At 49.6% G+C, this 12,936-nt stretch overlaps 1 protein-coding gene across 3 annotated transcripts in view; it reads right to left on the reverse strand.

The window, feature by feature from the left end:
- The window catches only part of RAB44 (RAB44, member RAS oncogene family), a 450,865-nt gene that overhangs the window by 206,310 nt on the left and 231,619 nt on the right, over positions 1–12,936 (reverse strand). The gene's annotated exons all lie outside the window — the stretch shown is intronic.

Genomic DNA, 12,936 nt, shown 5'->3' on the forward strand with positions numbered 1-12,936 from the left:
ACCTGTCGCCCCCTTCCCATCTATATGTGAAAACACCTGTCCCTCTGCCATCTCACCCCCTGCCATCTCCGTCCCCATTGCACTGGGCACACGGCTCCTTCCGCCGCCTTCCAACACACTACCCCATGCCAACGCTCCGCTGGTCCATCTTAGACTTAAGCAACCAAAAACGCACCTCCTCCCGCCGCAACTGCACCTCCGACCACCGCAGCCCATGACCGTCTCTCGAACCCAGCAGCCCTGAAACCCGAAAAGCCACAGCAAATATCCCCGCCATCAAGGTAGCGAACAGGCAAGTTTTTGTTCCATCCCTACAAACTAAAGGCAAAATTCATCGTTGATTCCCCAAGGGACCTTGAAACCGCTGCAAGCCTGTGTTGCCCACGTACCACAACTGCAATGGCATTGGCGTCGGGTCCCGATCCGCGTCCTTGGCTAACCCACAGAATCTCCCCCACTGCGAACGAGCCAAAGCATCCTCAATGTAATCGTTAATCCCGGGAACATACACCGCGCGAAAAGCAATGTCGTAGCGCAGGCAGCCCAACACAAACACTCACAGCAGCTTAAGCACTTGCTCCTCCCTGGCGGACTGGCGATTCACCACTTGGACCACTGCCCTGTTATCCACATAGAAAGTCACCCTCCTGTGGGCCAACACCTCCCCCCACCGCGAGACTGCCTCCACCAAAGGGGAGAGCTGCAGGAATGCTATGCTCCTCCACGCCCGCCCATTCTGGGTGCCCCTGCTCTGCGCGCCACTTCCCGTGCCCCAACCACACTGCCTGCCGCGTCCAAAAAATTCTGGACATCCCATACCATGTCCTCTGCTCTCTGCATTGGGACCCCGATAAAGTGCTGCAGAAAAATTGCTACATCCGCAAATCCTTGCGAACGTCTGCCAAACAAACGCACGTGGTGAATGCGGGGGCCTCTGTCCAGCCAAGGCCCTGCCCAACCTCCTACAGAAAACCGCCAGACCCGCACCCTCTGCATGCAAAATTAAGGTGCCCCAACATCACCTCAATCTCAAACACCGCCACTTTGTGCTGTGCCACCATCACCTCCAGCAGCCCCAACATCTGCTGCTTCTTTTCCACTGGGAAACGGGCCTCCATCGACACAGAGTCCAGCTCAACACCCAAAAATGGCAGCGCCGCGCCTGGCCCCGCTGTCTTTCCCATCACCTCCAGCAGCCCCCACATCTGCTGCTTCTTTTTCACTGGTAAACAGGCTTCCATCGACACTGAGTCCAGCTCAATACCCCAAAAATGACAGCGCCATGCCTGGCCCCACTGTCTTCTCCATCACCTCCAGCAGCCCCAACCTCTGCTGCTTTTTCTCCACTGGTAAACGGACTTCCATTGACACCGATTCCAGCTCAATACCCAAAATTGACAGCGCCGTGCCTGGCCCCACTGCCGTCTCCTTTGCCAATGGCACTCCAAGGACCTCCATGATCTCCTGAGACCTGTCCAGCGCAACCTGGCAGTCCGTGGAGTCTGGGGCCCGACCAAGAAAGAGCCATCCAGGTAGTGCTTAACTCCTTGGTGACCCGTCTGTTCCGTAAAAACCCATTGCAGGAATGTACCAAAACATTCAAAAACTCGTCTGACATCGAGCAGCCCATCGGCAAAGCCTTGTCCACATACCAGCGGCCGTCAAACTGGATCCCCAGTAGGCACCAGTCGTCTGGGTGAACCGGAAGCAGCCGGAACACCAACTCGATGTCGCACTTACCCATTGTTGCCTCTGCGCCTGCCGCCACCACCAAGGCCATGGCCGCATCAACCGAAGAGTAAGACACCGTGGCCTCCCGCTCATCAATGTAGTTGTTAACCAAACCACCCTCCGGCCATGACAAATGTTGGATACAGCGAAACTGCCCTGCCTCCTTTCTGGGCACCACCCCAATGGGGGACACAATCAATTCATGCAACGGCCAGTCCGCAAACGGCCCAGCCACACGGCCCTCACTGACCTCTTTGCACTGCTCAGTGTACGTCTTCAGGATAGATAAATATGAATTATTGTAAGCCCCCGATCGATACAGCGCCCAGCAATCCAGACCACCAGCAATCCAGCAGCCTCAGCCTCCCAAATCGCTGGGATTACCGGCTCACGCCACCCCGCCCAGCCCCCGGCTGGGCCCTGTTGACCTCCCTGTCGCTGCCCCGGGGGCCCCCAACCTTGAACCACAGGGTGGCCGTATTCGCCGCAACCGGAACACTCATGCTTAAAGCGGCAAATGTTCCCTGGCGCACACTCCTTTATTGAAGTCCCAATAGGCCCCCAACGATCCTGAACTGGTTTTATGAACCCTGCCCCCACCCCTCCTCGGGTGGGGCACCCCTGAAAGGGCTGGTATATAAAAGGTAATCTACTGGCCGTACATATGGTCGTGCCAGACCCCGCCAGCCCCATCGCATGCTGCCGGAGATCGCAATTCAACTCGCCCCATTTAGCCTCGGGGTCACCCGCCATCCGTGCCCGAAAATCCCCCTCTTACTGCGCCCAGGCATATCCCTCCAGAAATTATTCGCAATAAACGCTCGCACAAATTAAAAATGCCGCCGCCCAGTCCCCTATCGTCAGAGGAAACTGTGGCTAAAATTGCACCCCGTAGACGGCAGGATCCGAACCTGCGCGGGGAGGCCCCAATGGATCTCTAGTCCATCGCCTTAACCAACCGGCCACGACTACTTCCTCTCTTCTGCAGCCCATACTCTTCTTCCTCCGAACCCTCCTTCGCCCGAACCTCCCGATGCAGCAGCTTCAACAACTCCACATACTCCCTAAAAGCACTCATAGCCTCTAGGAACTACCACTGTACCATTTGTTCCTGCCGCATCTTTTCTTAGTGGACAGTATCATATGCGCGCCGCGTCCGACCGCACGAAGGTCCCCCCAAACCCACACCACTAGCGCCCTGCGACCCCGGCCCCTCAGGCCCCACACCACCCTTCTTGTGATCATCGACCCAAAAACTCCGGCCGCCCGGCGGCGCAGACTGCATCCTGCCCGAGGCCAACGCCCCGTCCTGCACTCCGCTTAATCCACAAAAACCATCCGTGCCATTGCTCCACGTCTGTCGGTGCTCCCCCAAGCCGCTGCGGCCCTGTGGGTGAAGGGTCGGCAAGCCAGCTGCGGGCATTCGTGTGCCGGCCGCGCTGTGATCCCTCGCTGACTCTGGGCATGCAGCGGGAGGCTCAGCCCTCCCTTCTCTTTGGCGACGCGGGCCATTCCTAGCCCTGCCAAGTCGACAGCCCCTCGCCGGCTGTCTCCCTGCAATCTGGTTTGCCGGGTCTCTCCAACCAAGCGCCCCCCACCCCGTGACGCCCCCCCCATCCCCCCGGTTACCGCGCCCTCCTCATCCTCACTCCAAAATAACCCCCCGATCCCTGCCCCCGTTATCCCACGAATCACCCCCTATCATCCAGTCCCGCCCCGGCCTCACCTCCCCCTCCATGACGGACCCGCCACCTCCCCATCACGCCCCAACCCCCCTGTACGAAAACCGCGCCTCCCGCCCCCCCAAGGCTCGGACACGCCCAGACCCTCCCCCTCCCTCCCACTCTCCCCTGACCTGTTTGCTCACGTTTGTCACTTTTATGCATGGTAACGTTTACTTTTGTAATTTGTTCACTTGTAACGTCCCCATATATCAGCTCTGTTCCTATGATGAAGCACTCTGACACCTTCGGGGAAAGTCTGTGTTATATAAAAACACATGAATGATTAAAGAAAATCCCTGCTCAGAGCCCCGCCTGCCACCCTTCCTGCCAGCTCTCCTACTCCCCCTCCCTCCTCGTGCTCCTCTCTCCTCGAATGTATCCCCCACCCGCTCCCTCGTTCGCTCTCACACCGCCTCCTTTCCCGACCGCTCGCTGCCCTTCCCCAAGGCCCTGCTCCGCCTCGCGGCCTCATTGACCGCCCCAGAGAGGCGATCAGGCAAGTACCGCCGCCGCCCCGCCCCCCGCAGCTGCGCTAAGCGAAAACGCAACCATGAGCTAATCCCCCCTGCCTGACCAAAAACACCTCACTACCCCGCTCCCAGGCACCAGGTCACCAGTACCTTAAAATAGTGGCTGGGAAACTCGGGCACCCCCTATAAACCCCTTGGGCTTGTAATTATGGAGTTGGGCTGCCTTTGGGCTACTCCCAGGTAGCCCAAAGCAGCGAAATGGCCGCTCTCGCACTCGCCCCCCTTCCCCCTCCCAAATCTGCCCGGGGGGCAGACCTCGCGGCTCGGCTGCCCCCCAAGCCCCCCTTGCTACAGCCTGCGCGGGCCACATCTCCTAGTCAATTTTACATCCCGAGGTAGAGTGGAACCCGACCAGCCCCCAGCAGTGACGGGGGCGATCTGCGGTCCTCAGGTATCTCTAGCTGCAATGCCACCACCGCCATTGGCAGCGCTCCAGTGTTCGAGGTCAAAACGGGCACGCCCGAAGCTGACACAAAACAGCCTCCCCTAGGCACTGGGTCCAGGGAGAACTGTCTTTGCAGTACTGCACGGCGTGGCAGGTCTCATTCTGCAGCGCCGAGCTCACTTCGCTGCAGCTCGCAGATATTCTGCAGGGCTACAGCTCGTCCTCACCAGGGAAACCAGCTGCCATGGCAGTTATTTCATGCCTCCCTCGACAAGGAGAGGTAACACGGCATAGTCTCAGACATAAATGGCGTCCCAGTGTGACCAGTATCAAGCAATTGCTAGGTCAGGGATTGGGAGCTCACTGATCAAGTAATCACCAGCTTCTGCAGTTCCCCCTTAAACTTGACTTGGAAAGCAAGCTTTTTATGGTTTTGTGTAAACATGGTTAATAGTTGTTTAGATATTAATATCTGAACAACATGCCGGGGGGGTTTGAAAAGGTTAACAGTTTTGTACAGCTTGTTAATTAAAAAATAATTTGGTGTTTTTGTTTAAACCTATTCTCCGGTTGAGAAATATTTATGGAATTTAGCGACCCTTAGTATGTTAACCCTGGTGAGGGGGAAGGAAGTAAAGAAAGAGGGGGAAAAAAGTGTTCATTTGCTAATATATTTGGAACTAGGTCAAAAATCTGCTCAAAACCTTGAAGGTATGAGTTTTTTATTGGTATGTCACGTTTTGTGCCAAACAATCCAGAAGGGGCAAAGTTAAAGAGGACAATGGCATTTTCCTTTGGCAAATACTATGGTGCAATTTGTGGCAGGCATTTATCAAATTACAACAAGTGCATGTATTTTAGATTTTGTGAAGTTCCAATGGGCGGGGAGCAAAGTTAAAGGGGCATCACATTTTTTTAAATACTAATAACTGTGGCACAGTTTCATGGACTGCAAGAAATTGAGAGTCATAGCAATGTTAGCCTTCTCTATATTCTCAATTTAATGTAGTCCATCAAGAGAAAGTTTAGAGATTTAGGGGGATGATTAAAGACATGTTTACTTGCTAATATATTTGCCATAGTTTTATGAATCTGAATAAAATATGACAGATTTTGCTTTTTGTTGGTTATGTCAAGTTTTAAGATCGATCACGGAGGCAAAGGTAAATGGAGGCACTAAAATGTCATTCATCAATAATTTTACTGTCTGATGAATCAGCATGAAACTTGATAGACAGCACATTGAGCACAGTGCAAAGCCAATCATGTCATGTGACCAACCCCCACTGCACACGATGAAAGAAGGTATCTGGGTTGGTATTGCAATGGTTTACTTCTTTCCTCCACAATAGATCTCAAAGAGCCAAGGTAAATCAATCCCTACCTCAGCCTTCTTCAGTATCTATGGGGGTTCCACAAGGGTCTGCCCTTTCACCTATGCTCTTCAATTTATTCTTGGAACCATTAGCAAATGCTTTGAACTCCGCATACATTATTTTTCATATGAGTGTGGATGATACTCAACTCTATCTGAAGGTCTCCTCCCCGTAAGACTTCATCTCGCTCAACTCCATCCTGATGAACACTCAAAACTGGCTCACTGAAAACAACCTCATGCTCAACCCCTCCAAAACATTCTTCTCATAGCTCCCCCTAACCGCGCTGCCGAGATTGACCTCTAGAGAAACATCTTACAGCCTTCAACTGCTCCCCCACATTATTGAGTCTGCTGAATCCCTAGGAATCACTCTAGACAGGCACCTGAACATGCGGAATAACATCAGCAATGCAACGAAGGGAACTAAACACCAGGGGCCCGATGTAGGTAATATTTTTTTACCACCTCTTAAATACTGAATGATACCGAATCGGTATTTAAGAAGTGGTAAAATAGAGGGGGGGGATGTAGATAATTTAGACTCGGTAAATACTGAATCGTTAAGATTCGGTATTTACTGATTCTGTAAAGACTGAATCGGTAATGCCCATTGATTCCAATGGGCATTGAAGCCCATAGAAATCAATGGGCATTACCGAATCGGTATTTACCAATTCGGTAAATACCGATTTCAGCAAGGGTGCAGGGGGTGTCACTTTGACACCCTCTAGCACCCCAATTCCGGACTTGTGTGCCATGTGGCACACATACATGCCCTAAGGGCATGTCTGTGTGTCACATTGCACAGGTGTGCATGCACAGATGTGCATGCACACCTGAATTCGGTATTTTACCACCCAATAGGATTGGGTGGTAAAATACTGATTCTTAAGGGCCTGTGGCACTCTTAGGAGTGCCACCTACATGTGGATTCACTGAATCGGTAAATATACCGATTCAGTATTTTACCGATTCTGTAAATTTACCGATTCGGTAAATTTACAGAATAGGTAAAACATAGGCCCCCTACATCTGAAAACCCATTTACCGGTCGGTAACGGCCGAATTCGGCCGTTATCGGCCGGTAAATGGCCACCTACATCGGGCCCCAGATGAGAACACTAAAGAGTCTCAAACCATTTCATCCACAGGAAAACTTCAAACTGGCGGTTCAAGCTCTAGTATTGCCAAGGCTAGACTAAGGTAGTTCCACACTCTGGGGTCTCCCCAAACAAAACTTGGCCCAACTTAGGGCTTCCATTAATGCCACATCAAGATTGATTACTGGTACAAAAAGAAATTATCACATATCCCCATCCTTAATGTCCCTAAACTGGCTACCTCACAAACTAGAATACAGCTAAAGATTGCTTGCATGACTCACAAAGCCTTTCACTTCAAGACCTCCATTTATCTGGATCACAAATTAGAATGATCAGGGTGTTGTCGACCATCTCGAAGTGCAAGTTCAAAGCTACTGAAAACCCAGAGTAACAGAGCTTTCTCTGGCATTGCCCTAAAGTTTTGGAACTCTCTTCCACCGGAAGTCTGTCTCGAATCCCATTCACCACTTCTTTCAAAAAGGAAGTGAAAAAAAGGCCTAATGCTCAAGTTTCTGTCCTAAAGTCTTGGCTCTGCTACTTCATTACTGCCCTCTTTTCTGATGCTTTGATTGTCTATTACATGGCTGAACACCTGGGATTAACAGTGGTTGGAGAGAGCCAGTTGATGCTGCAGGGGCCTTGGGGCCTTGGGGCTCCCCCGCTGCCCCAACGAATATATGGCGGGCGCCCTGGGTAGGCACCAGGGCACCCACCTTTAAAAAATGCAGGCCCCAGGGGATGTAGTCCCTGGGGCCAATGTAGGGTCAGGGAGGGGTTTGCCACCCTCCCCTTTGTTTGAAGTAGTGGACTTAAGCGAATGGGTCCCCAGGGCCAGAAAATCCCACGGAGGGTGGTCACATGAAAATAAAAGGCCCTGGCGAATGGGGTCCCCAGGGCCTAATGAGGCTTGGAGACTGGGCCATGCGGTCCCCTCACCTCTCAAATACATAGGGCCCAAGGTTATAGGGTCCCTTGGGCCTAAAAAGGCTTAGGAGAGGAGTCACATTCCCCCTCTTTGTTTAGTTGTATTTGACCCCAGAGGATGGGGTCCCGAGGACCCAGAGGCCAGTCCTATGCTTTCTGGCAAAGCATCAACCCCCCTGCCATGAATGGCCAAAAGCCATGTTTGGCTTGGGGTTGGCTGCCTGGCGAGCCAGGCCGTGTGGCCAACCTCACAACGCCAAAGGTGGTATACAGTGTGGTGTTGACTGACTTTGGAGGGGTAGATTACAGGGCGGGCCAAAGGCTGTGTGACATGTGGGGTTGGCTGCATGGGGGGATTGGTCACAGGGCTTCTGCAACCAACCCCTGCCATGCACGGCTAAAGACTGTGCACGGCAGGGGCTTTGATTTACATATGGTAATAAATGATTACTTTACATTAAAAAAAACTCTAGAAATTTACTAAAATAAAGGTTAAGGTAACATTATAGCTAGGCAAAATTTTCAGTAACAACGTACTGTTTTAAACTCTAAAAACCACAGAACTACACCAGTTATAGCTATAGTTAGTATGACTCATGCCCTAATATAACTATAACTTGTGCTATCGCCATATTAAGTATTGTAAGCAGTCTTGAGTTATTAGACAGAATCGTCACTTCCTGACAATTTCTACCTAACATAGAAAACTGTGTGCTTCTTTTCCTTCAGAAGATGGGCTCTCTGCAAAGTTTTCACCATAGTTTGAAGGATGCAGGCAGTATAATATTTAGAACCTTCAGACCTTGGTTATTTTAAGCGAAGAGTGTCTTATTTGACAAATGTTGCATAGAGTGTACAATGTTCTTAAGAGATATTTTTTAATACTCTGTGGTGTATTTCTTATGAAAGTTCCACTGTCTGCAAACATTGTCGTACAGAGTAAACTCTCTCCAAAGAGTAAACACTGTTGACAATACCCACTTTTCTACTCATATCAACTTCATTTCTCAGTGTAGGTTTGATGACTGTGAGGGGTTTGTACAGATAAAATCTGTCCATATTAGGGCATTCATTTTGGATCAGACATTGAGTATCTTGAGTAACTTGGCTTTCTCTGAACAGTTGGATACACATTGAACACTGTGTGCAAAGAGGGTTTATTTATATATCGCAGCTTATCACCCGTGAGGGCATCTAAGGGCTGTCCATATTCATGGGGAGATTAAGTGATTTGCCCAGAATCACAGGATGTTGCGCCGATGCCCAGACTCAAACCCAGATCCCCAGCTCTGAGTTGACAGCTCTTTTTATTACACCTAACTATAACATTACTTTTACTATTGTTTTTTTGTGTGCAATTTTTAGGGTTTTTTAAATGCAAGTAATATTTTATTACCATACGTAAAAACAACACCCGCTATGGCTGTGCATGGCAGAGGGTTGGAGCACTATGGGAAGCTGCAAAAGCGTACTGGATAGTTAACTGACAGACTGCTGCAGGTTTTGAAAGCACTTCTTTCATTTTGCATGCTTTATTGACATGGATGAGAAATACATTTGAGAACTCATAGAAAATGTGTCCTAGTTTAGTCTTCTGGAGCACCAAGTATAATTTCAATGACAAAACAACCCCCTCCTTTTTTCTCCAAATGCTAAAGGAATGTTTTCATTTTTACAGCTTTGAATCTATCAAGATGGCTTTGTTATATTCCATATAGGTACCATAATATAGGACCCCTGGGGAGACCTATGGGTATATATACATCACATCTTGCTAAGATAGATATAGAGGAGACCAAGACTTTCCGGCTGACACACTGACCAGAGACACTGAGGTTCCTGCATGCAGATGCTCCAGCTCGCAGTGGTCTAAACATCCCTCGCAGGGTGTCCAACTCGAGACCAAGACGGGGATCCCATAGTCTTTCACTTCAGGTAATGGGGATGACTAAAGCCTAGAGAGATTCTTGGCTGAACACCTACACCCATGCTAGGTACACTTAGGTACATCTAGTTAGGGAGGCATCGTAGAAGTAAGCATGTACAACTATACCATCCATTTACCTTTATAGTACTGTTTAATCATTTATATCTTATACTGCCTAACGGTTGTTGCAGCACATCTATTCTACACCAGAATAACAACTGTTCAATAAATGCTTATTGAAAACGCTCAGCCTGTTTATTCAGTGTATCTCTCTGAGACAAACTAAGTGACTTAGCGAAAGGTAATATATTGTTTCCACGGTCCTGAGGGATCAGGGTTGTCATGTTTGATGGTTGCCAAGAACTATTCTCTCCTTGGTAAGAGGAGATTCTAGTGGCACTGTGAGCTAGTTGGTACAAACAGGGCCAACATACCCAGTGGGGTTGATCAGAGTTCTTCAGACACCAATCCTACAGTATATGTTGTCTAAAAGTGCAGATTCTGTATACTTTCTATAGGAACTACACAACAGCTTCAAGTTCAAGCTCCTATATTGAAAAAAGCAGACGCAGACCCCGCGACATTCTCCAACTACCGTCCCATCTCCCTCCTTCCTAAACCTGCCAAAGTCCTGGAGAAAGCAGTTCAGCTCCAGCTTACTGATTACCTGGAAAGCCACTCTCTGCTTCACGGATCCCAATCCGGTTTCCGAGCAGGATTTAGCACCGAAACGGCCCTGCTGGAGGTGTCGGAGACCATTCGGGAGTGCGTGGACAGGGGCGAGGAGGCCATGTTGGTTCTCCTCGACCTGTCCGCAGCGTTCGATACGGTTTCCCACCCCATCCTCTTGGACCGTCTCAGGCAGATAGGCATCGGTGGCACTGCTATCGGCTGGATAGAGTCCTTTCTCTCATCTAGAAGCCAGAAAGTGCTACTGCGCCCCTACAAATCACAGAAAAAACCTCTGTCTTGTGGGGTGCCACAGGGCTCTGCCCTCAGCCCTCTATTCTTCAATGTCTACCTGGCCCCCCTGGCTGACGTCGTGGAGTCCTACGGAGTCAGGGTGGTATCCTACGCCGACGACACTCAGTTGGTGTTTTCCTTTCGGGACCACTCGGACTCCGCATTCCTCAACTTCCGCCAATGTTTGAATAACATCAGCAGCTGGATGACTACGAACCATTTGAGATTAAATGCAGATAAAACGGAGGTTCTGTTTTTTAATCAGAAAACCTCCATTCCCTCGGTTTGGTGGTGGCCGACAGCTCTTAATCCCGCCCCAACCCCGGTTCGCTCGGCGCGGAATCTGGGTTTCCAATTTGATGACTCCTTGTCATGTAAAACCCAGATTAATAAGGTCACCTCTGCCTGCTTCATGAAATTACGGATGATAAAAAAGATCCTCCCGTACCTTCCCACGGATTCCCGCCGCACAGTCACCCAGGCCCTTATCACATCCCACCTGGACTATGCGAATAGCCTCTATGCAGGAGCTCCACAGTACCTGATTGGCAGGCTGCAGATTGTCCAGAATGCTGCGGCCAGGCTGATTGGTAACATCCCTTACCGTCAATCTGTCTCTGCATATCGAAGGCTACTCCACTGGCTCCCTGTGGCCAGTCGCATCCAGTTTAAGGTCCTCACCCTTACCTATCGAGCCGTCAACAACTTTGGCCCTACTTACCTGAAAAATCGGATCTCGATATCTTGTTCCGCCAGATCCTTGAGATCCAATGACCTCCGTCTCCTCATCTCACCCCGCTTCAGACTTTCCAGAACCGGTGGCAGAGGTTTCGGCGTCATTGCTGCCAGACTTTGGAACTCCCTTCCTCTGGAGCTGAGGTTCTGCCCCTCGGAAACCGTCTTCCGAGCCAAGCTCAAAACCTGGCTCTTCTCCGGACTCTAACTTTCTCTGCACCGCCCTTTCTTTCTTCCCGTCTCCACTCAGTAAACTCCTGGATTTCAGCGCCGGGACACCCCTTCGGGGGTAGCTGCGCGCTTTACAAACTCCATAAAATAAAAATAAATAAAGTGTGCCACATTTCTGTCATAAATACAGAATGCAAGCTCTCAGGTTGTTCACTAGAACAGTGGGAGAGGCTATAGCAGAACAATGAAGGCCTGAATTTACAAAGAGCATCTGCACTCGTCGCAGAGGCTCTGCACTTGTGGAGTTATCTTCGCATTGTAGTTTCTCATTGCAGAGGTCCCGCCTCGACAGCGTAGATCCCGACACACCTGCGGAGCGAGGCTCTTTGTGAATCAGGCCCTGAGAATTCAACTGACCGGCTGCTACTGCTTTTAAAAGTGCATATTTTACTCAAAATATAAGATTTTTTCTCACATAGCGGAAGAAGCTAGTATTAATGTCTTGAAAATTTACTTAACTTCGGGGCACCTTCCATAACCTTTATAAGAAAATCATAAGAGAAAATAGTTTGCTCTCAAACATGGTTCGTCAAATCTCAGCAGAGGATCACCATTTTTCACTGGGTAAAATTACCTTAGAGCACACAGCAATTCCTACAATTAGTATGGTACTGCCAACAAGTAATTTATAGTGTGAGTTAAACCCTTTATAAGTGCTCCTTTTGTGACCCTCAAAATCTGCCATTACCTACAAAGCATTTCAATACAGATTATGACACTGCGTCCTGGAATGGCTGCCATATCATGTTGTCCATGTTGTGGCCAGTCAACAGGAGACACATTGAATCTATGCAAATAGAATCAAAGCAAAAGTAAAGAGTAGAATGTGCTGGTCAGACATATACTTTGAAATACATATCCAGTAAAAATAAGCCACAAAACAGTTGCAAGTTGCTCTCGGACTTAGAGGCTCTAAATATACACCTTTTAGACACTACAAAAATACAGTTCAATTGCATACATGCCAATATTGGAATAGCAGAAAGTAGGAGATTTAATAAACAAAAATCAGGGGAATTTATTTTCCCCATTGACTTGTATTAAAATGGGGAAACTTCAGGAGGGAAAAAGCTGAATTGAAGCCATTTTAGCTTAAAAATATGGAGTCTCCTGCCTGAATCTGGCTATAATAATGCTATTGGTGCTGTGCAATGGTTTCCTGACTAAGTGAGTGTTTTCCTGCCAAGCATATTGCGACCTCTGACTGCTGCACCACCTCCAGGGAATGGCAGTTCCCTGGCGGTGGTCCCAGGGTAGTCCGACCGCCCAACTCTGTCACCCAAATTGGACGACTCTGACCTCCAC

The sequence above is a fragment of the Lissotriton vulgaris genome, chromosome 5 (assembly GCF_964263255.1).
Source record: "Lissotriton vulgaris chromosome 5, aLisVul1.2, whole genome shotgun sequence".
NCBI classification, from domain to species: domain Eukaryota; kingdom Metazoa; phylum Chordata; class Amphibia; order Caudata; family Salamandridae; genus Lissotriton; species Lissotriton vulgaris.